At 42.9% G+C, this 22,014-nt stretch overlaps 1 protein-coding gene across 1 annotated transcript in view; it reads left to right on the forward strand.

The window, feature by feature from the left end:
• Positions 1-22,014, forward strand: part of anks1b (ankyrin repeat and sterile alpha motif domain containing 1B) — a 295,647-nt gene that overhangs the window by 173,739 nt on the left and 99,894 nt on the right.

The raw sequence follows: 22,014 nt of genomic DNA on the forward strand, positions 1-22,014 counted from the left end.
CTTTCCACCACTGGCATTTACTGTATTTGCACAGCCTCCCATCTCCATCCCATCCCATGCCTGTGTGTGTGTGTGCGTGTGTGCGTGCGTGCGTGCGTGTGTGTGTGCGTGCATGCGTAGGTGTCCTTCACCTGCGTAGGCAGCCTGGGGGAAGTGGGCCTATTTTTAACCAGATCCATCGCTGCTGTGGTGCAGCTTGGTGTGGGGGCGGTAGTAGTATGTAAGGACACTATTATTCCCCAGAGACCCCGAGGTCCGATTTCGGCATTCTCAGGACACTCCCTAGGGACGAGGGGGCGGGGCCTAACCCTTTTTTTCCCGATGACGTCATAGTATTGATTTTGCTGATTGAAGTTTCCCTTATCTGAGGATCTCATCAGAATGATCCTGTTTGGGTGGACTTTGCCAGTTTGGCAATCAATGATCATTAATTTAAACTAATTCGCCGTCAAGATTATCTAGTATATATGTTTATTCATTAACCAGTGGTAGTGTGTACATGCCAGTGAAACTATTCTCGCCTCGTCTGGGGCAGTAGGTTCTGTACAGGCTGTGTGGCTGTGTGTGTGAGTATTGATTTTGCATGCTTGGATCAATAGTTCGTATATGGGTCGTGACAGGGACATGCTTTTGCTGGGTGTGTGTGTGTGTGTGTGTGTGTGTGTGTGTGTGTGTGTGTGTGTGTGTGTATTGCTCTTACCCCCATTTTTGGGAAAATGTATTGAATGAGTTATAAGCAGACAAATTATAGCGATGGTTTTTAACAGCTTAGATTATTTCCAGTTTGGTTATAAAAGTCAGAGAGGAACTGATTATGCAACTATCAGCCTGCTTATCCCCATCTTACTAGGCCAGCTTTTTATTGATTTTACGTTTCCTTTCAATCGCAAGCAGTGGTCTCAGTTGTCTTACTGAGGAAGGGGGGACAGTGGGGAGGAATCATACAGAGCATATCTATTATCTCTTCAGAACTGGTGCGGGGAAGAAAAAAAAAACTCGTTAGGGATCAATGTGACAAAAACAAAAGAAGCTTGTCATTCATGAAGAGGAACCTGTGCAGGCCATTACAATTGGTGGACAAATAGTGGAGGTAGTAGACAGTTTTAAATACTTAGGCAGATATATTGACAGCAAACTCATTTTCAGTGAAAATACTGAACAGATTTTTAAAACTTGTAACCAACGTCTTCACCTACTACGCAAGCTCAACTCCTTTAGAGTGAGCAAGCATATCGTGGAAACAGTCTATAAAAACATGATAGAGGGAGTCTTGTGTTTTAACATGGCAATGTGGTTTGGCAATCTAAAGGTCAAAGGAAGAAGCAAGCTGCAGCGAATAGTAAATCTAGCCTCAAAAATAATTGGGAAGAGACACCAGCAATTAGGCTGTATCTACAATGAGATACTTCGTAAAAAAAAAAAAACTATCAAGATAGCAAACGACCCCGTCTCATCCACCCTGCACCGACTTCCAGCTACTTCCCTCTGGTAGACGGTACAAACTAGGCATGCCATGGTATGAGATTTTACAGTACGGTACGATGCCGATATTGATAATCTATACCTCGGTATTCCAAGGTATTTATATTTATAAAAATAAAATAAAGATTGCCCCCCCTGACCTATGTCTAGTGACTACCTCCACATCCTTATAAGCCGTTCTTTGTCCCCCAACATGCAGGCCTACACATATATATATATATATATATATATATATATATCATAATATATGCCATGATTATGAATTGATTACCCTGGACCGAATGGAAACAAGACAGCAAGGACTTTTATCAGTGATCCCTTTGGATATGTGGTTGACTGTATCCTATACTGATTACACTTCTGCCAATAAAAGTATTCAGTCAGTGAATCAATAGCTATTCCTCAGTCCCCATTGTATTTCACTGTACTATGGCTCCCCCTAATGGCCGTTTAATTTGTACCCAGTATGGTGGAGCAGAGGTGATGCAATCTGCGCATGATCACAACTGTCAATGTGTGCCTCCGTGCTGACAGTCCACACTTAGTTACTACATATGGAAATATGGAGTATACATTTGGATCTGGGTGTTTTTCAGCAACACTAACTCAAAGGTAGGAAGCAACTTTTCAATCTACTGCATCTGTGGTGTGAAAATATTTGTGTTAAGTGTTGTTGATGGTGTTGTTACCGTTTGTTTTTTACTGTTTGGATAACCCAGTCATACATTAAGCAAAACCTTAAGACACCCTGAAACATGCAAATGTCACAAAACCCCACATCAGATACCAAAAATAACCCATGTCATACATTAAACCAAAACCTTAGCCCAACCTGAACCGTGCAAATGTCACAAAATACACCACCACATACCAAAAATAACCCATGTCATACATTAAAACAAAACCTTAAGACACCCTGAACCATGCAAATGTCACAAAACACCACATCACGTACCAAAAATAACCCATGTCATGCATTAAAACAAAACAATAAGACATCATGAACCATGCAAATGTGACAAAATACGTCACCACGTACCAAGAATAACCCATGTCATACATTAAACCAAAACCTTAACCCAACCTGAACCGTGCAAAACTTTACCAAACAGTAAAAAACAAACGGTAACAACACCATCAACAACACTTAACACAAATATTTTCACACCACAGATGCAGTAGATTGAAAAGTTGCTTCCTACCTTTGAGTTAGTGTTGCTGAAAAACACCCAGATCCAAATGTATACTCCATATTTCCATATGTAGTAACTAAGTGTGGACTGTCAGCACGGAGGCACACATTGACAGTTGTGATCATGCGCAGATTGCATCACCTCTGCTCCACCATACTGGGTACAAATTAAACGGCCATTAGGGGGAGCCATAGTACAGTGAAATACAATGGGGACTGAGGAATAGCTATTGATTCACTGACTGAATACTTTTATTGGCAGAAGTGTAATCAGTATAGGATACAGTCAACCACATATCCAAAGGGATCACTGATAAAAGTCCTTGCTGTCTTGTTTCCATTCGGTCCAGGGTAATCAATTCATAATCATGGCATATATTATGATATATATATATATATATATATATATATATATGTGTAGGCCTGCATGTTGGGGGACAAAGAACGGCTTATAAGGATGTGGAGGTAGTCACTAGACATAGGTCAGGGGGGGCAATCTTTATTTTATTTTTATAAATATAAATACCTTGGAATACCGAGGTATAGATTATCAATATCGGCATCGTACCGTACTGTAAAATCTCATACCATGGCATGCCTAGTTTGTACCGTCTACCAGAGGGAAGTAGCTGGAAGTCGGTGCAGGGTGGATGAGACGGGGTCGTTTGCTATCTTGATAGTTTTTTTTTTTTTACGAAGTATCTCATTGTAGATACAGCCTAATTGCTGGTGTCTCTTCCCAATTATTTTTGAGGCTAGATTTACTATTCGCTGCAGCTTGCTTCTTCCTTTGACCTTTAGATTGCCAAACCACATTGCCATGTTAAAACACAAGACTCCCTCTATCATGTTTTTATAGACTGTTTCCACGATATGCTTGCTCACTCTAAAGGAGTTGAGCTTGCGTAGTAGGTGAAGACGTTGGTTACAAGTTTTAAAAATCTGTTCAGTATTTTCACTGAAAATGAGTTTGCTGTCAATATATCTGCCTAAGTATTTAAAACTGTCTACTACCTCCACTATTTGTCCACCAATTGTAATGGCCTGCACAGGTTCCTCTTCATGAATGACAAGCTTCTTTTGTTTTTGTCACATTGATCCCTAACGAGTTTTTTTTTTCTTCCCCGCACCAGTTCTGAAGAGATAATAGATATGCTCTGTATGATTCCTCCCCACTGTCCCCCCTTCCTCAGTAAGACAACTGAGACCACTGCTTGCGATTGAAAGGAAACGTAAAATCAATAAAAAGCTGGCCTAGTAAGATGGGGATAAGCAGGCTGATAGTTGCATAATCAGTTCCTCTCTGACTTTTATAACCAAACTGGAAATAATCTAAGCTGTTAAAAACCATCGCTATAATTTGTCTGCTTATAACTCATTCAATACATTTTCCCAAAAATGGGGGTAAGAGCAATACACACACACACACACACACACACACACACACACACACACACACACACACACACCCAGCAAAAGCATGTCCCTGTCACGACCCATATACGAACTATTGATCCAAGCATGCAAAATCAATACTCACACACACAGCCACACAGCCTGTACAGAACCTACTGCCCCAGACGAGGCGAGAATAGTTTCACTGGCATGTACACACTACCACTGGTTAATGAATAAACATATATACTAGATAATCTTGACGGCGAATTAGTTTAAATTAATGATCATTGATTGCCAAACTGGCAAAGTCCACCCAAACAGGATCATTCTGATGAGATCCTCAGATAAGGGAAACTTCAATCAGCAAAATCAATACTATGACGTCATCGGGAAAAAAAGGGTTAGGCCCCGCCCCCTCGTCCCTAGGGAGTGTCCTGAGAATGCCGAAATCGGACCTCGGGGTCTCTGGGGAATAATAGTGTCCTTACATACTACTGGCGGTGCTGCTGTGCTGCTGCTTGGTGTGGGGGCGGTGCTGCTGTGCTGCTGCTTGGTGTGGGGGCGGTGCCGCATGCAGAGCCGTGCTTACGCAACGTCGGACGGCCATTGTTTGAGATTTGCCCCCCTTAGTTTGTCTTCATGGAGGGATGACAGAGGATGATAATGCGATGCCATTTGACTAGTTAATACTGTGTAGGGATATGTTTTAACCCATTTTGACCTGAGATCAGATTCTAAAAATGTCTTCTACATCCTGACAGTTTTCTGAAAAAGCTATGTTTCTATGTCAGTGGTTCTTCGATTTTTCAAAAATAGCAGACCTACAAGCTCGTAGCGCGCCACTCGGCTATGAGCTTGTAGATCTGCTATTTTTCAATAGCTAAAGCATAACATAATGCACCAACACCAATTAGCATTGGGTTCCCGCCCAAAATGGTTAAGGATCTACACCATGCATTTAAAACAATATTTAATATCATATTGATTCGGATACCCAGTCCAACTCTGCCAGCTGCAATACCACTGTCCTGATTTGGCAACGTATTTAGCTTAATGTTGTTCGATACGATATTCGATACGATTCAATCTGTATTTTGTTTAAACCCATTTCCAGCACAGAGCGCTATATGATTATTCATTTAGGCTAATGTTTTGATTTGTAAAGAAAAACACTTGTTTCTCTGCAATAAGTCTTTATTTGACTAATAACAAATGAGAATGAGAATAGCATCAACAATATAAACTTTGGGTTTTATGCCCTAACATAATTTTTTGATGTTTCTTTAAGATAGATAGAAGAAGCTTAACAACATTATTGTTAAGCTCTACTCTAAGTAACTAAATAAAATAAAAGTTAGTAAATAATAGGGCTGGGACTCTATAAGGCCTTAAAATTAATTAATCTCAATCTCATTTTAACCCATTCTGACCGGGCACCCATTTTGGTGTTGGCATCATGTTATGCTTTACCTATTGAAAAATAGCAGATCTACAAGCTCATATCGCGCCACCGAGTGGCGCGATACGAGCTTGTAGGTCTGCTATTTTTGAAAAATCGAAGAACGACTGACATTTTTAGAATCTGATCTCAGGTCAGAATGGGGTTAATCAGACCAGTGTGTGTCCAGTGGAAACCTCGTATGAATCTGATCTCAGGTCAGAATGGGTTAATCTTTGGGAGGGCAAAACACTCCGAGCCGAGCGTTGCATATAGCGACGGGGAGCCCCGCTTTGTACGATAAATATGAGCGAGACGATTAGGAATTAATGCAAAGCTCAGAAAACACGTTAAAAGTGTTCCTGGTGCCATGGGATTTCATGAAAAAGACATTAATTAAGTCCTTGGCGTTCAATGAGTTAAGCAAAATCGCCTGGGAGTGCTCGGCCAGACCTCACCTCGGGACTCAGGAGTAAATAGAACGCAGTTTGATGATGACTCAAATGGCAATTATGGGGAGTGATCTGGCAGGCACACATACAGTACAACATGTGTAAAATGTACACCGCGTTCATTGTATTGTGTCAACTCAACCAAAGGGCTCAATTTTTGACACTATAAAAACACCCCCAAGACGTCCACCCATTGTGACCTATACTATTGTACATAATTCCTTCTAAATTACAATATCATTTATGAACATCACATTCAGTTAATGTCTCTGCACGACCCCCTGTTGAAGTGCCATGCTCTACACAGTCTACAGTACCCATAGAGTTAGTCTACAGTACCCATAGAGGTTTTAATGCTAATTAACAGTGCTGTTTTATTAAACAGCTGGCTGGTTTTGATCACGCATTCCGTCTGAAAGAAAAAAGAAATGAAAAAAAAGAGAAAAATGAATGTTTCATCTAGCACAGCTTTGTCTCTGGGCCCCGTCAGGACGCGCTCAAATTGGAGTGCCTGATTTCAATTGCCTCAATTGTGTTGGTGCGTGTGTGATACGTGCACGTTAATTTAGTGGTACCTGTTTTTAATCTGCTTCCCCCACTTTGAAAGGGACAGACACGACGCATCTATACACATGTAAAAAAATTAAAATAAATCATGTTGATTTGTTGAACCCCTGCATCCATATTCTAGGGCGGTGATTGTGAGCTATAGTGGAAGGGACCGTGCGTTATTGGTGGCGTGCGTGCGCTGCAGTGTTGCCTGGTTTCTTGTGTTTCCTTCTCACAGTAAACTGAGAGGTCTCCTAAGCTGCATTATCCCTTAACAGCTCCCCACCACCGAGCACTCATTAAAAAGCCACCTGGGCAAGCCTTGAGTGGTACACAATGCTGTTTGTGCGTGCAGATATCCGCACTGGTGTGCCCTCTTCTCGTTCGTTATTCAGTGCACTGGCACCAAATCTGGTGCGCTGCGCCCCGGGTGTGCTGAGTGCCCGCACTGACCCGCCCTACTCAGAAGTTGGGGTTGTTCAGTGTGGGGTTGTTCGGTGTCTCGAGTGCTCCCCGGGGGGGTGAAAGCTAAGCTAGCAAGGCAAGCATTTAGTACAGAGTGCATCACCATACAAGCGTTCATCATTTGCCCATGTTTTGATTTGTTAAAATGACCAGTTTTAACTGGTCGTTCGGAAATAAGCCACACTCGGTGCGCTCTGTGACGTGACTGCCCATGAGCGCACTCAACAACCTCGGCACATTCCCAGTGCGCATATCCGAATAGAGTAGTATAGTAGACAGAAATTTGTATGCATTTGAAAACATTGAATTATTTACTTTCACTCAGGTACATTAATTCCAGACTTTTACTATGTAACAGAGTATTAGTTACAGTAAGTAGAACATGGGAGTACTTTTTCCACCACTGGTGAGCACCAGCTCCAGCTTCAATGCACCCGCTTTGAATGTTATCCACCGATAATCACCAGTAATGTTATGTTCTTATCTTGACCATGTGCAATGCACGCAACATGTACATTTCCTACATACTGCCCACCCGCCTACCAAGAAATAATGTTAGATGGTGTTAATATGAAAAAAGTTATTAGTGTCCACAAACAACCACCGGTTAGATGATAATAATAATAATAATAATAACTTTATTTATATAGCACTTTTCTGGACAAAGTCACAAAGTGCTGTACAACAAATTCACAAAAAAAAGCAGGAAAATCTAACACAATTAAATAGATGCAACATAGCAAATCAACAACTTACAGCCAGCTGGCCAACAGTAGAAAGCATATTTAAAGATGCAACATAAAAAACAACAACAATGTAATGGAAAATACAGACAAAGTTCAGTGAACATACATTCAACGGGGCTGGGGGGGGGGGGGATGCTTTTCTGAACAAATACGTTTTAAGAAGAGATTTAAAGGATGCAATGGTATCTGCTTGTAGGATGGTTTTGGGAAGGGTGTTCCAAATTTTAGGGGCACGGACAGAGAAGGCTCTGTCCGTGCCCCGTAATAGATAGTATTCCAGGTGCACTTATAATAGATGTCTAACACCAGAAGCATTTTCTTCACAAAAACATGGGCTAGGACTCCTACAGTATGTCTAAATGTGAGGAGCTTTGTAGCAAATATTGACTATATAAAAGCCCTGATTCTCAGATCTAAGCCGGATGTGTTTGTTGCCACTGAATCATGGCAAAAACCTCATGTCACTGACGATCAAATAGCACTAGATGGTAGGAAACGTGGAAGTCAAATTACTGCCGCGGAAGCGAAAAAATTGAAACATTGAGAAACTGTGCTATACAAAAACGTTGCTTCATGTTTACTTGCGTCACGTGGCCGGTTAAGACTGAGGTTAGGGTTAGAGTTATATATTTTTTTCATTTCGTTTCTTTTGAGGCTTTCGCTTTTATTTTATATATGTTTTTTGGAGGGACAGACAGTAGGGCAGGCTGACAGGAAATGGGGAGAGAGATGGGGGGTGACATGCAGTAAAGGCCATAGACATATATAAAGGCTAGATGGCTCAAGGCGGAGTCTCTGACGTAGTTCACCCGGCGGCCATTTTGCTTCGGGACTACAGTACAGTATGTTCAATGGCAGCTCAAACAAAAACAGTCATAGCTCGCTCAAACCGGTTGGTTTATTACAAACGCTGTCAACGTGGCTATGATTCAGGATGCTTATCTGCTTAATTTTGTTTTTTATATGAACGTCGTATAAAAGCATATAAGTATACAGACGTCTCTGACGTTAACAAACCAAACCGTTTGAAAATTTAGCAAGTTATGGTTATTTAAAAGTACATGCCCCATAGACACAATGTTATGCTGTCCCGAGGTAAGATGGCCACCACGTAGCAACGTCGCTCTCCATTGGCCAGAGCGCGGGTGAGCCATCTAGCTTTCTTATGTATATATATGGTAAAGGCTGTCGGGGTCGGGAGTCGAACCCGCAGCACACTGCCACACTGGGTTACCAGCCAAGGGTGCCTCGACCGCTGAGCCACGGCCCAAGCCAAAGGGTTAGATTTATGGTTAGGGTTAGTAATAGGGTTCGTAGTCGGGCAGCGAGCCAAACTTCTCTGGTCTGGTCTGGCGACGTCGGACAATGGCTGACAACAGCGTTAACATGTAGGAAATGTCCAATGCTGGCTCCATTGCATAGTCCTGATAAGGGCTGATGACGGAGATCAAATCATCTGATATCATCCGAAACCACTATTCAGTACGGGGGAAAGTGTGTGCTCCTCGGAGTGCATAATTATCTGTGCCAGAATGGGTTGCCTATTATAGGCCTGCCTGTGTCAGTTATGTGGTGGTGCCGCTAATAACTCTGTAATGCGGGTTTTCATCCCTTTTATTTCTGTTTGTAACATATAATTTGCTTTTATCTGTGTTGTTCTTTGTTCTGACCTATTCTGACCTACCTGAACGTGCTTGGCCACTGTGCGTACAAGTGAAAGTACTTTGGAGCTGCTCTACAGAGCAGTGGTTCCCAAAGTGGGGAGTTCCAGGGGGTTCCCACTCCCAGCTAAATGATAGTTAGGAACCAAATGGACCCTTATGGGTCTGTAACTCTTCTGAGAGTGTATACAAATGGAACCAAATGGACCCCACGGTACCACGCACCTGCACATTGTTGACGGCAATTGCAGGCAAACGGTATGAAGTGTCAAAACCCTGTCTGACGGTGATTGTCACATGACTTGCGTTGCTTTTTGTACCTTATCGTGTTTCTGTAACAAACAGTGGCATTTGTGGCTCAGCGTTGTTTTATAGACTATAGAGGACCCAATGTGTGATTCAAATTGGATCGCTGAAGAGATTCAGTGTAGAGGGGGAAAAGAGATAACCTGACTCCACCAGCAGAGAGTACACTCTGATGGAGTCAGGTTAGAAAATAGTCTACCAGGTACACTCTACCAACCAAGGTTCAACATTGTACTTTATTGTTACATCTTGTGTGCATGTACATAAGAGTAAAACTTATTTTAGTTTGGCTTCCTTACAGACACTGCTACAGAAAATGTTACCTACTTACTTATTACTCACTTACTTACTTACGGAACGTTCTTGGGTTTACACTTCCTAGTGGAAATAAAAACAGCCAAAAGCAACAAACCAAGAGGGACTTAACCCATTAAGACCTGAGGCCGATTTAACAAAATGTCTTCTAAACCCTGACAGTTTTCTGAAAAACATATGTTTCTATATTCAGTGGTTCTCAAACTGTTTCATGTCCAAGGAGGACCCGACAAAATGCAGTAAAAGTATTTGGCCGCCGACCTAGCCTTATTAGACTAGGATAATAACATAACACCTCGCAGTGGCCAGACGCCAATCTGCCGGTGGCAAACAATGAATTGTGAGTCTGGTCAATAACCCAGGCTACCGTCTAACCCACATCTAAACATATGTGGTTCCAGGTCGACCCCCCCTTTTCCTCTCTCTCTCTCTCTCATTAGCAGGCAACAGTGCAGCACTCTCTCTCTCTCTTCTGGCACAACAGCGCCCCTACTGGTACTAATATTCATACTCGTGCTCATTAACACATAGGCGGACACATAGGTATATAGGTGAACACGGACATTGCTGTTCCTTGGAGTGGTTGCACCACTAAAAAAAATATAGCTTTAAAAATATATAAAATATAAAATTTGCACAAAATGTTCAAGATTTTCCAAAAATAGCGGGCCGTCAAGCACGTAGGGTTTGCTATGAGCTTGTATATCTTGTATATCTATCTATCTATATTTTTTAAATATATATGAATGACACAGGTGCTTTCCTGGTGTTAACGGATTAAATCTTTGTTTTTCCTGGCGTTCTCACCTACACCGCCGCCCCAGGGGGAAGAAGAACGATATGAATTCACACAGACTGATATACTCAGGAAATGGGATTCCGTCTCTAATCTCCCTCCGTGACTGACAGCTCCGATATTAGCCTGTGGCTTTTAACCCATTTAGACCCGAGTTAAAAACATTCACTTTGAAAGAATATATATTCAAGGATTTGCGCCTCATTTTTACGATTTTTCAAAAATAGCAGACCTACAAGCTCCTAGCGCGCCACTCGGTGGCGCGCTATGAGCTTGTAGGTCTGCGATTCTTCAATAGCTAAATTATAAAACACCAAAAGGGGTTCCCGCCCAAAATGGGTTAATAACGCTCGCTGTGTCTTCCAGCAGAGGCGGAAGCAAGGAACACAGCGCTTATCAGATGTGTAAGAAGTTAAGAACACGCCCCCGCCGCCCTCCCCTGCATCTGCAGCAAAACATCCATAGTTTAGAGATTGTGTATGTATGCGTGCGTGCGTGCGTGCGTGCACTTTTGCTTGTGTTTGTGTGTGTAGTGTGTGACAGTTCACGTGCCGAGCTGATTTGAGGAACTATATTTCAGTGGGGAAAGTGGTAATATTTGTAAAGAGGGTATGCACATTAGTAAAGTGAGTGGCAAAGTGAGTTTAACGTTGTTTAATGCAATCAGGTAGGACTTTTCTGTATGGGCTGTCAAGGCCAGAAAGCTGTTTGCCACTCGGTAGGCGTTCCTGCGTAACTTCCGTGTTTGATGATGATGTCATGTGCATACCCTCAGTCTATACAGTAGGTGCATCCCTAGGCTTGAAAGAAAAATACAAATATTCTCTGCTTGTAATCCGGGCCACTTGCAGCCAGACGTGCATGCATCTGTCCATCTCTCTCCCAGCTCCTGCATTCCTTCGCAACCTCAATCTCTCCCAGAAACGAACGGCACCACAGATTGTTTATTATTGGGTGAAGTTGCATCACATTCTTCATGCAATTTCCTCTGCCAGCCAGGCCAGCAACAATGTGTGCTATCCTCTTCCTATCCACAACAGAACAATACATGGCATGCTGGTGGGTTCCGTTTTAACGGCGCACCAGACTCCAGTTGCCGGAGGCTCGGACAAAATAATTACGGATGGGAGACTCACTCTGTGAGCCTGGCCCGTAAGCGAACGGTGCCCTTGCCCTTTTGTAAACATCTCTCTGCAGGAAAACAACAATTCTGTTGTTTTTGTAGCTGAATGGTCGAAGGCTGAGCTGTGTGGTGGAACAGGTGTGTCTGTTTGTATGTTCTCACAAACAGCATGTCACGGCCGAATTAACCAAGTTTCTAGGATTTTGGCTTGTGTACTCTGCTTCTCTCTGGTTTTGTCTGTCTGTCTGTCTGTCTGTCTGTCTGCTAAAGTTGTCCTAAAGTTGGTTGTACTTTCTCTCACTGTCTCTTTCGTTTTCATATAATGCTTTATATTAGTGTGACTGTTTCAAAAGCAGTGTTATCGGTTGTTTTCATGGTGGTTCTTTTTTTTTAATCAAATGCCTACAATAACTTAATGTCCAAAATCATGACGCCAGGTTGGAAGTGGTTAAACCTGTCTGTGCGTTTTACTTTTATGAATATTTAAGCAAAAAAATAAAAATAAAAGTTGTAACAAGAGCTTGAGGGCTGTATTTTGCGTGTCTTAAGTACCAGGTCTTATTCCCTAACTTGAGTAAACTAAAGACCTGGAGGCGTGATCAAACCATTTGGCTATTCTGAGTGGCCAAAGAGCATTGATCACGCCTCCAGGTCTTTAGTTTACTCAAGTTAGGGAATAAGACCTGGTACTTAAGACACGCAAAATACAGCCCTGAATGTTCGACGCCAGTGTCCTCACTTTACCTCATTCTCACACCAATGGTGGCAAGCTCACACCGACCGACTCATTGGAGGCAGTGTACTGAGTGTAGGCTTCAGTGTCTTGCCAAAGAACACTTCGACATGTGGACAGGAGCTGCTGGGATTCGAACCCCCGACCCAAGGATCACTGGATGACCTGCTCTACCTCCTGAGCCACAGCCGGCCCATATGAGTGGAGCCCTGTGCTGACAGTGTCGAGTGATGGACTCATCTGCTTGGCAGGACACTGCTGGTGCTCTGCCATATTGTTGCACTGAACATGTGTTAACAGGCAATTAGACATGACCCTCCTCAGCCTGTGGTGTGTGTGTGTGTGTGTGTGTGTGTGTGTGTGTGTGTGAGAAAACTGAGAACCAGAGAGGTTCTGTGCGGGCGCGTCTGTTCTTATAAATGAAATATACGTACGTACGTGCGTGCGTGTATGGGAAGCCGTTTAGGCCATAAATGCATAGTCAACTCGCACATACATGTATACTTCTCTTGCACATACATATATATTGGTACTTCACTTGCACATACATGCATATCTCACATACACATACATGCATACTTCACTTGCACATACATACATTTAGGTACTTCACTTGCACATACATACATACTTCATTCGCACGTACATACATACTTCACTTGCACATACATACATACTTCATTCGCACAAAACATACATACATACTTCACTTGCACATACATACATACTTCATTCGCACATATATAAATACTTCACTTGCACATACATACATACTTCACTTGCACATACATACATACTTCACTTGCACATATATACATACATACTTCATTCGCACATACATACATCACTTGCACATACATACATACTTCACTTGCACATACATACATACTTCATTCACACATATATAAATACTTCATTCGCACATATATACATACTTCATTCGCACATATATAAATACTTCACTTCAAATACTTGTGCGTGTGCGTGCGTGCGTGTATGTGTGTGTGTGTGTGTGTGTGTGTGTGTGTGTGTGTGTGAGAGAGTATGTAGGTATATGCACAAAAGTATGTATATAACAGGAAGGCAATTCCTGGAACAGGAAGCTCGCAAGATCTTCGCAAGGTATTTTTTTTCTCCCCGAGTTCTGTCGGTAAGGCTCAATGCTTTTGTCACATGATAGCGCAGCTGATTCGAGGCATCACATTAGGGGTAAAAAGGTACCACGTGTATATAACAATAATAATAATTACTATTATTATTATTAATAAACCATAGTATTAATTAACAGGTTACATGCAGGCATCACTTTAGGGGTAAAATGTACCTTTGCACATAATAATAATAATAAACCATAGTATTAATTAACAGGTTGCCATTTCCTTAAGGTTTACAGGTTAAACACTTCTTATTCTTATTTTTACAGGTTAAACACTTAACCATAAACATCCCCTCTTTGAATTTAAATGTAAGGCATCTGTACAATTAATAAATGGCTTATTGAAAGTTAATGCATTTTCTTGTATTTAGTATTATTTATTATTTTATTTAGTTACGGCTAGCTGTATCATTCTCTGTAGTGCACTAGATGCATCTCAATAAACTTTGGAAGAAATGTATAACAAAGTCTATTGCCATTTAAGACATTGATTTCATTGATTTCATTTTGACATTGAATCAAAACAAAAATCAAGTGGACAGTCTTCATTTTTGCACTACCTCCAGTTCAGCACCCAGCAATTACAGGCCTGTTCCTGACTGTTGCATTTCCATTAGCTTTTCATTTGAAATTCATTTGTTATGGCAAAAATGGTGTCCTGGCGAATTATGTGACCATCTTCAGGGTTTCCTGCACAATGTTGTTGGTATGGCGCTGCGCCATGCTTGAAATAAATCGCGACATGCCAAGCTGTGAAAAAAAAAAAAAAGGGGGCTAGTGAATCATGGTGTGTGTGTGATATGAAATGTCCAGTACCTCCCCAGTGCCGCCCCAAGTGCCACCCCAGTGTCTGCCCTGCAGTGTCTGCCCAGTGCCTCCCCAGTGTCTGCCCAGTGGCTCCCCAGTACCTCCCCAGTGTCCCCCTGAGTGCCTCCCCAGTGTCTCCCCAGTGCCTACCCAATGCCTACCCAATGCCTCCCCAGTGCCTCCCCAGTGTCTCCCTGAGTGCCTCCCCAGTGTCTCCCCAGTGCCTCCCTGAGTGCCTCGCCAGTGTCTCCCCAGTGCCTACCCAATGCCTACCCAATGCCTCCCCAGTGCCTCCCCAGTGTCCCCCTGAGTGCCTCCCCAGTGTCTCCCCAGTGCCTACCCAATGCCTACCCAATGCCTCCCCAGTGCCTCCCCAGTGTCTCCCCAGTGCCTACCCAATGCCTACCCAATGCCTCCCCAGTGCCTCCCCAGTGTCTCCCTGAGTGCCTCCCCAGTGTCTCCCCAGTGCCTACCCAATGCCTACCCAATGCCTCCCCAGTGCCTCCCCAGTGTCTCCCTGAGTGCCTCCCCAGTGTCTCCCCAGTGCCTCCCTGAGTGCCTCGCCAGTGCCTGCCCAGTGTCCCCCAGTGTCTCCAATAGCAATACAAGAGCAATAATATGAATTCATCTTAATTTATTAATCTTATTAATTAATTAATTAATCAAATTAATTGACAATTGACAGCACCATGACAAAAGTTTTTCCTGCAGGAAACACTGATCTTACAAGCTTCCTGTTCCAGTAATTGCCTTTCTGTTATATACATACTTTTGTGCATATACCTTCATACTCTCTCACACACACGCACGCACACACACACTCACGCACGCACGCACGCACGCACGCACGCACGCAAGTGAAGTATGTATGTATGTGCGAATGAAGTATGTATGTATGTATGTGCAAGTGAAGTATGTATGTATGTATGTGCGAATGAAGTATGTATGTATGTGCAAGTGAAGTATGTATGTATGTGCAAGTGAAGTATGTATGTATGTGCAAGTGAAGTATTTATATATGTGCGAATGAAGTATGTATGTATGTGCAAGTGAAGTATGTATGTATGTGCGAATGAAGTATGTATGTATGTGCAAGTGAAGTACCTAAATGTATGTATGTGCAAGTGAAGTATGCATGTATGTGTATGTGAGATATGCATGTATGTGCAAGTGAAGTACCAATATATATGTATGTGCAAGAGAAGTATACATGTATGTGCGAGTTGACTATGCATTTATGGCCTAAACGGCTTCCCATATGCGTGCGTGCATGTGTGCACCGTGCATGCGTGTGTTGCCTCTTCCATGGTGCACGCAAGTGTAGCCGTCAGGGTTCCAATATGAATTATGGCAGAAAAATAATAGTTGGGGTATTTTTGTCTCGATTGATTGATTGATTAAGACGCTTTACAGCAGTTATTAACTTGTGTTATCCTTTTAGCTTCTTTATTTCTTTCCTTGGTTTGTTTGTTTGTTTGTTCTTTCTTTTCAGTTCAAACATGATTATTTCGGCGGGGGGTCTCTGCCTGAAAAGGTCGAGAACCGCTGCACTATTCAACTTGATATTTTCCAATGCACGCAACCTGCTGCTTCTCAGCCAGCGCGCACGTCTGCCTCTCATTCACAATCACAGCGGGACAGTGTGCACGTGTTCCTCGCCTCCAGTGAGTGTCACAGGCAGTGCAGTGTGAAGACGTGCACCGCCACACCCCTAATTACTACCAACAACAACAGATACAATATCATGACAGTGCTTGTTGCCAGCAAAGCCCTCTTAAAAAACAAACAAAAAGAAAACAGCGAGGCCACAAAAAAGACAAAATGTGAACAAAACAGTGAAGCCACTAAAAAGAGAAACTATGTGCTGTCATAAAAGATTATAGAGCTCCCATGTTAGATGTTTGTTTTGTTTGTTTGGGCCCATGATGGTACCTACCTACGAAAAGGCGTCAAAAGGAATGTAAATTGCATGCATGCACACACACACACACACACACACACACACACACACACACACACATGCAGAGACACATTGCTGCGGTTTGAGAGACAGCTTATCCAAATACCAATCACAGGTTGAGCTGAGCTGTGCATGACACAGCCTGCACAACACTATAGGTTAGTGTGTGTGTGTGTGTGTGTGTGTGTGTGTGTGTGTGTGTGTGTGTGTGTGTGTGTGTGTGTGTGTGTGTGTGGCTCATGCAATATGTAAATAAATATGCAGGCAACTGCTGTTGTGAGTTGTCAGAAGCAAAGCTGTGTGAAGGTATAGCATGCTAATACAGTTTAACTTACAACAAGCAAAGCTTACTTCTTTTGTCAGCTACTCGGGTAAGGAGCGTGCGTACACACACACACACACACACTGCAATGAGGGACATACTAGCGAGAGGATAGATGGTAATTTGATAGAATGTTTATTTGCTGAACTATATGTACACTATGTAAGTTATTGTAGTGGATAAAATGGCGTCTGTATGGTAGCGTGTATGAACTATGACATTAACTGTGGTGGTTGTATTTGGTCAGACAGACAGACAGACATGCATGCGTGTTTGTTTAGGATGGTGTATTTAGCTGTTAATGCTCCATTCACATGGGATCAGGCAAGCGGTAGACGGCAATCAGGAAGTTATATTAGTGGACGGGAGCAGGACGGTCAACGGGATAGGACGGCATGGCAGCCAGAACCGGCGATGGTAACACGGCATTCAATGTTAACATATTTTATCTTTTTACCGTTCCGTGCCTGCCGTCCAGCAGGTGGTGCCGTTTGCCTGATCCCATGTGAATGCGGCATAAGACCCAGTGAAATTTAAAAAAAAAGTATTCTGAAAGAATATATATTCAAAGATTTGTGCCACATTTTCACAATGTTTCAAAAATAGCAGACCTACAAGCTAGTAGCTTGTAGATCTGCTATTCTTCAATAGCTAAAGTATAACATAATGCTTAGTTAAAACACCAAAAAGGGTTCCCATCCAGAATGGGTTAAAAGGATCAACCGCCTCGAGGAAACAGGCTTTCTGTTGTCATGGTAGCCACGGTAAACAATCCCACTACTGATGAGCTTCACTAACTGTGTATGGTTTTTCATAGGCTACCGTTGCCTGTGTGGAGGAACATATTTTAATATTAGTCCAGCGTACTGTATATTGCCTTTACATGACAAGAGATCAGGGGTTCCCAAACCTTTCCATGCAAAATAGTCATAGCCTGTGGCTGCAGCCCCCACCCCCCCCCCCCCCCCCCCCCATGGCAAAATGACATTTAATATGTTTTGAAACATGTTTTGGACAAATAATGCACCACAAAATAACTACTGTGGTGCAACCACTGCAGTAACTCTGTCATTTCTCAACCATTTCGGACACGGGGCGGCTCGCCAGAACCGGGCCGGCACCCTGGGCACGTTCCTGTGGGTTTGGAACTTCCGGGGACCCCCACACGGAGTTGCACCACTCACTTCACACGGGTGTGAGGTTTTTATTTCCTCCTCTTCTCCAATTATCCGACCAAACCACCCAGCCCTTTGGTGTTCATTTTAATTAATTATTTGTGTTTATTCTTCTACCGTTTATAATCAGAAGATGTGATAACCGAATCAATGGCCAGCATGTGAACAAAACGGATAACGCTGACAGAACAATGGCATGTAGATGACATGTAGAGAGAGATGACGTGCTCGATATTTGTGGTTCCGTTGTCGAGGAGCGAGGACTGCTACACGCGGCCTATTAAAAGAAACAACCGTCTTTACATTCGTGGGGCGTTTTCACGGCTCGTTAGCCAAAGGAAGCACGCCACAGTATAGGCTACAGTACAGTACGGTGTGTCTCGATGATAAATGATACGTTACTCTCACAGAACAAACCATTTGAATTGATTATGAGGCTGCCAGCCAGGGTGTGGGCCGCTCTAACCCACTGAGACCTGGAACGTATCTGTGTCGCCTTAGCTTTTAACCACTTTTAACCATCATTTTAAACTTTAGCTGTTGAAAAACTGCAGGAAATCGTGAAAACGTGTGCAAATGTTTCACAGCAAATGTTTTTAACTAATTTCTTTGCTTCTGGGGGGGGTCCTTGGAACAACATTTTAGATGGCGGTCAGCGGGCAATTACATATCATTTTTGAGGTCCTTGACATGTAAAAGTTTGAGAACCACTGACAGTTAGAATTTAGAAGATTCTTCTTTAGAATCGGCCTCAGGTCTTAATGGACTAATGGGAAATGTAGAAAAATGACTTCTTGTCGTGGGAGATTCTCCGCTTCGTGTTCGTGCCACTTTGTCTCCGTTATGAAGCGACCACGTCACGGCGAAAATGGCACCTCTTTAATCACTGTGAATTCATCTAATTAGTGGCTCTTGTTTTTTCTCCCCTGGGCCTTCTTTTTTTTTTGCAGAAAAGACATACTTTATGTTCTCTTACATAACTCTATGCTGGGGTTATATAATGGATGCGTATAATGGCTGCAATTATTATTATAACTAAAACGAAAATAACTAAAACTGGAATAAAAAACGAAATCATTTTCGGCAACTGAAAGAATACCCCAAAATGAGGCTTTGCACAACCCCCCCCCAAAAAACCCCCCAACAACAACCAGATAACAATCTGAAACGATATTGTGTGTTAAAATAAAATCAAGTTTTATTCTTTGTCAGTATCTGATATTTCCTTAACTTATTGTGAACAGCAGTACAAGGCAAGCTTACAATAGTGTCTGTCGCAGCGTGTCGCCATCTTGATCTGCTATTTTAGCTATTAGTCTGATCTTTTCAAATCTATATTCCTATATATGGAGTTCCTGACATTGAACTCCATATATAGGAATAAAGGGACACAGAGAGACGGATAAAGGCAAATGTCGTACTTTTACTCCACTACAATTAGGCCTACTTGGAGACTTTAGTCACTCTGTAGATTTTGATTATTATTACAAAACCACTTCAGACCTATTTGTACTTTGGCAATTTGAAAATAGCCGATCTACAAGCTCACTACATGTCACTAAGCGACGCATTGCGAGCTTGTAGATCGGATGCGTGCGTTGGTGCGTGTGTGCGTGCATGCGTGCACGCATGTGCGTGAGTGTGCGTGACACAGTGGTAATGTGATGTTTATCTGTTATGGGATTGTTTACTTGGACGGGCCTCTTAACCCATTCTGGGCAGGAATCCCTTTTGGTGTTAGCATTATGTTATGCTTTAGCTATTGAATAGCTTGAAAAATCGAAGAACGACAGACATAGAAACATAGCTTTTTCAGAAAACTGTCAGGATGTAGAAGACATTTTTAGAATCTGATCTCAGGTCAGAAGGAACAAGAGAAGAGATCAGGGTCCGCTATGCCTCCCTATGTCTATCTCTAATCCCCCCCCACCACCTGTCTGTCTGTCTGTCTGTCTGTCTGTCTGTCTGTCTGTCTGTCTGTCTGTCTGTCTGTCTGTCTGTCTGTCTGTCTGTCTGTCTGTCTGTCTGTCTGTCTGTCTGTCTGTCTGTCTGTCTGTCTGTCTGTCTGTCTGTCTGTCTGTCTGTCTGTCTGTCTGTCTGTCTGTCTGTCTGTCTGTCTGTCTGTCTGTCTGTCTGTCTGTCTGTCTGTCTGTCTGTCTGTCTGTCTGTCTGTCTGTCTGTCTGTCTGTCTGTCTGTCTGTCTGTCTGTCTGTCTGTCTGTCTGTCTGTCTGTCTGTCTGTCTGTCTGTCTGTCTGTCTGTCTGTCTGTCTGTCTGTCTGTCTGTCTGTCTGTCTGTCTGTCTGTCTGTCTGTCTGTCTGTCTGTCTGTCTGTCTGTCTGTCTGTCTGTCTGTCTGTCTGTCTGTCTGTCTGTCTGTCTGTCTGTCTGTCTGTCTGTCTGTCTGTCTGTCTGTCTGTCTGTCTGTCTGTCTGTCTGTCTGTCTGTCTGTCTGTCTGTCTGTCTGTCTGTCTGTCTGTCTGTCTGTCTGTCTGTCTGTCTGTCTGTCTGTCTGTCTGTCTGTCTGTCTGTCTGTCTGTCTGTCTGTCTGTCTGTCTGTCTGTCTGTCTGTCTGTCTGTCTGTCTGTCTGTGTGCGTGTGCGTGTGCGTGTGCGTGTGCGTGTGCGTGTGCGTGTGCGTGTGCGTGTGCGTGTGCGTGTGCGTGCGCGTGTGCGTGCGTGTCTACACCTGCTAATGGATTTTCATGCTCCATTACATACACACAGAATAAATACCTCGTGTGTATGATCTTGTTTGTTATGCACAGATCAAAGACATACTGTATATGCGCTTACTGGTCTGTCTGTCTACGTTTTTGTCTGTCTGTCTGTCTGTCTACATACATTGTATATCGGCTATTTTTGGACGGGAACGCACTCATTTTGATTTACGAAGCTTGAGTTTGAAAAGTCAAATGTTGCAAGTTTGCAACCTTGTCATGGAATTCTGAGAAGTGAACATTCAGTAATATCCCTTATAAAAGTATATTTTAAGTATTCTTAGTAACTCTTCTCCATTAATGAGCCAGACTGTGTCTCCATTGCATTGACAGGTCATGTACATTTTGGCTCCTTTTGAAGTCTGAATTCTTGTCTTGCCTCATTTGTGTATATGTTTGAGCATCCAACTACAGATTCTGCATTCACAACCTCACGCTTAGAATGTGGAGGTTTTCAGAAAGCTTTTAGAACAGTGGTGTACAGCAGTGGAGTTCTCAAAAATAGCAGATGTATGTATCTGCTATTTTTGTACATTTTTGAAGTGAACAAGTGTCAAAATGTTGAATCATCATTCAATCACCTCTTCTGGCGGTCCTTGGCACGAAACATTGCCAGATTGAGGTGTCCGCCAAATGTAAAGAATTTGGGGGGCATTTAAGAATCGGCCTCAGATATTAATAAATGAGTAAATGGTGCATTTATATACCGCCATTGTGCATTACATTCATCCATTCACACACATTCACACACCGATGGTGGAGGAAACCATGCAACTTGCAAGGCACCAACCTGCTCATCGGGAGCAATTAGGGGTTCAGCATCTTGCTCAAGGACACTTCGCCCCTAACTCTGGGGGAGCCCACGGGATCGAACTGGGAACCTTCCGGTTCCAAGCGGCCACTCTACCCCTGAGTTAATCTACGCATTCATTCAGACACACTCTGAATGAAATTATTATTGGGTCAAAAGGGATGAAAAGCATATTTCTCTGGCCCCGCGCTCACCCCACTGCACACAGACAGTCAGCATGTCTGCGTGGTCAAATCCTCAGGCTTACTTTAACTCTGAGAATCTGAGGATGTTACGAATGGAACCCACCGGAGCCGTTTGCACACTCGGAGTTATATTAGAATCCATGATTTCACAGTGTGTGGGTATCCTTCATTTGACTCTTATTACAGTTCAAAGAGTCCCATGAACACAAGCGTTCGCGCTCACTCA

This window comes from Protomyctophum parallelum (assembly GCF_964188405.1).
Source record: "Protomyctophum parallelum genome assembly, chromosome: 22".
In the NCBI taxonomy this organism is placed as follows: domain Eukaryota; kingdom Metazoa; phylum Chordata; class Actinopteri; order Myctophiformes; family Myctophidae; genus Protomyctophum; species Protomyctophum parallelum.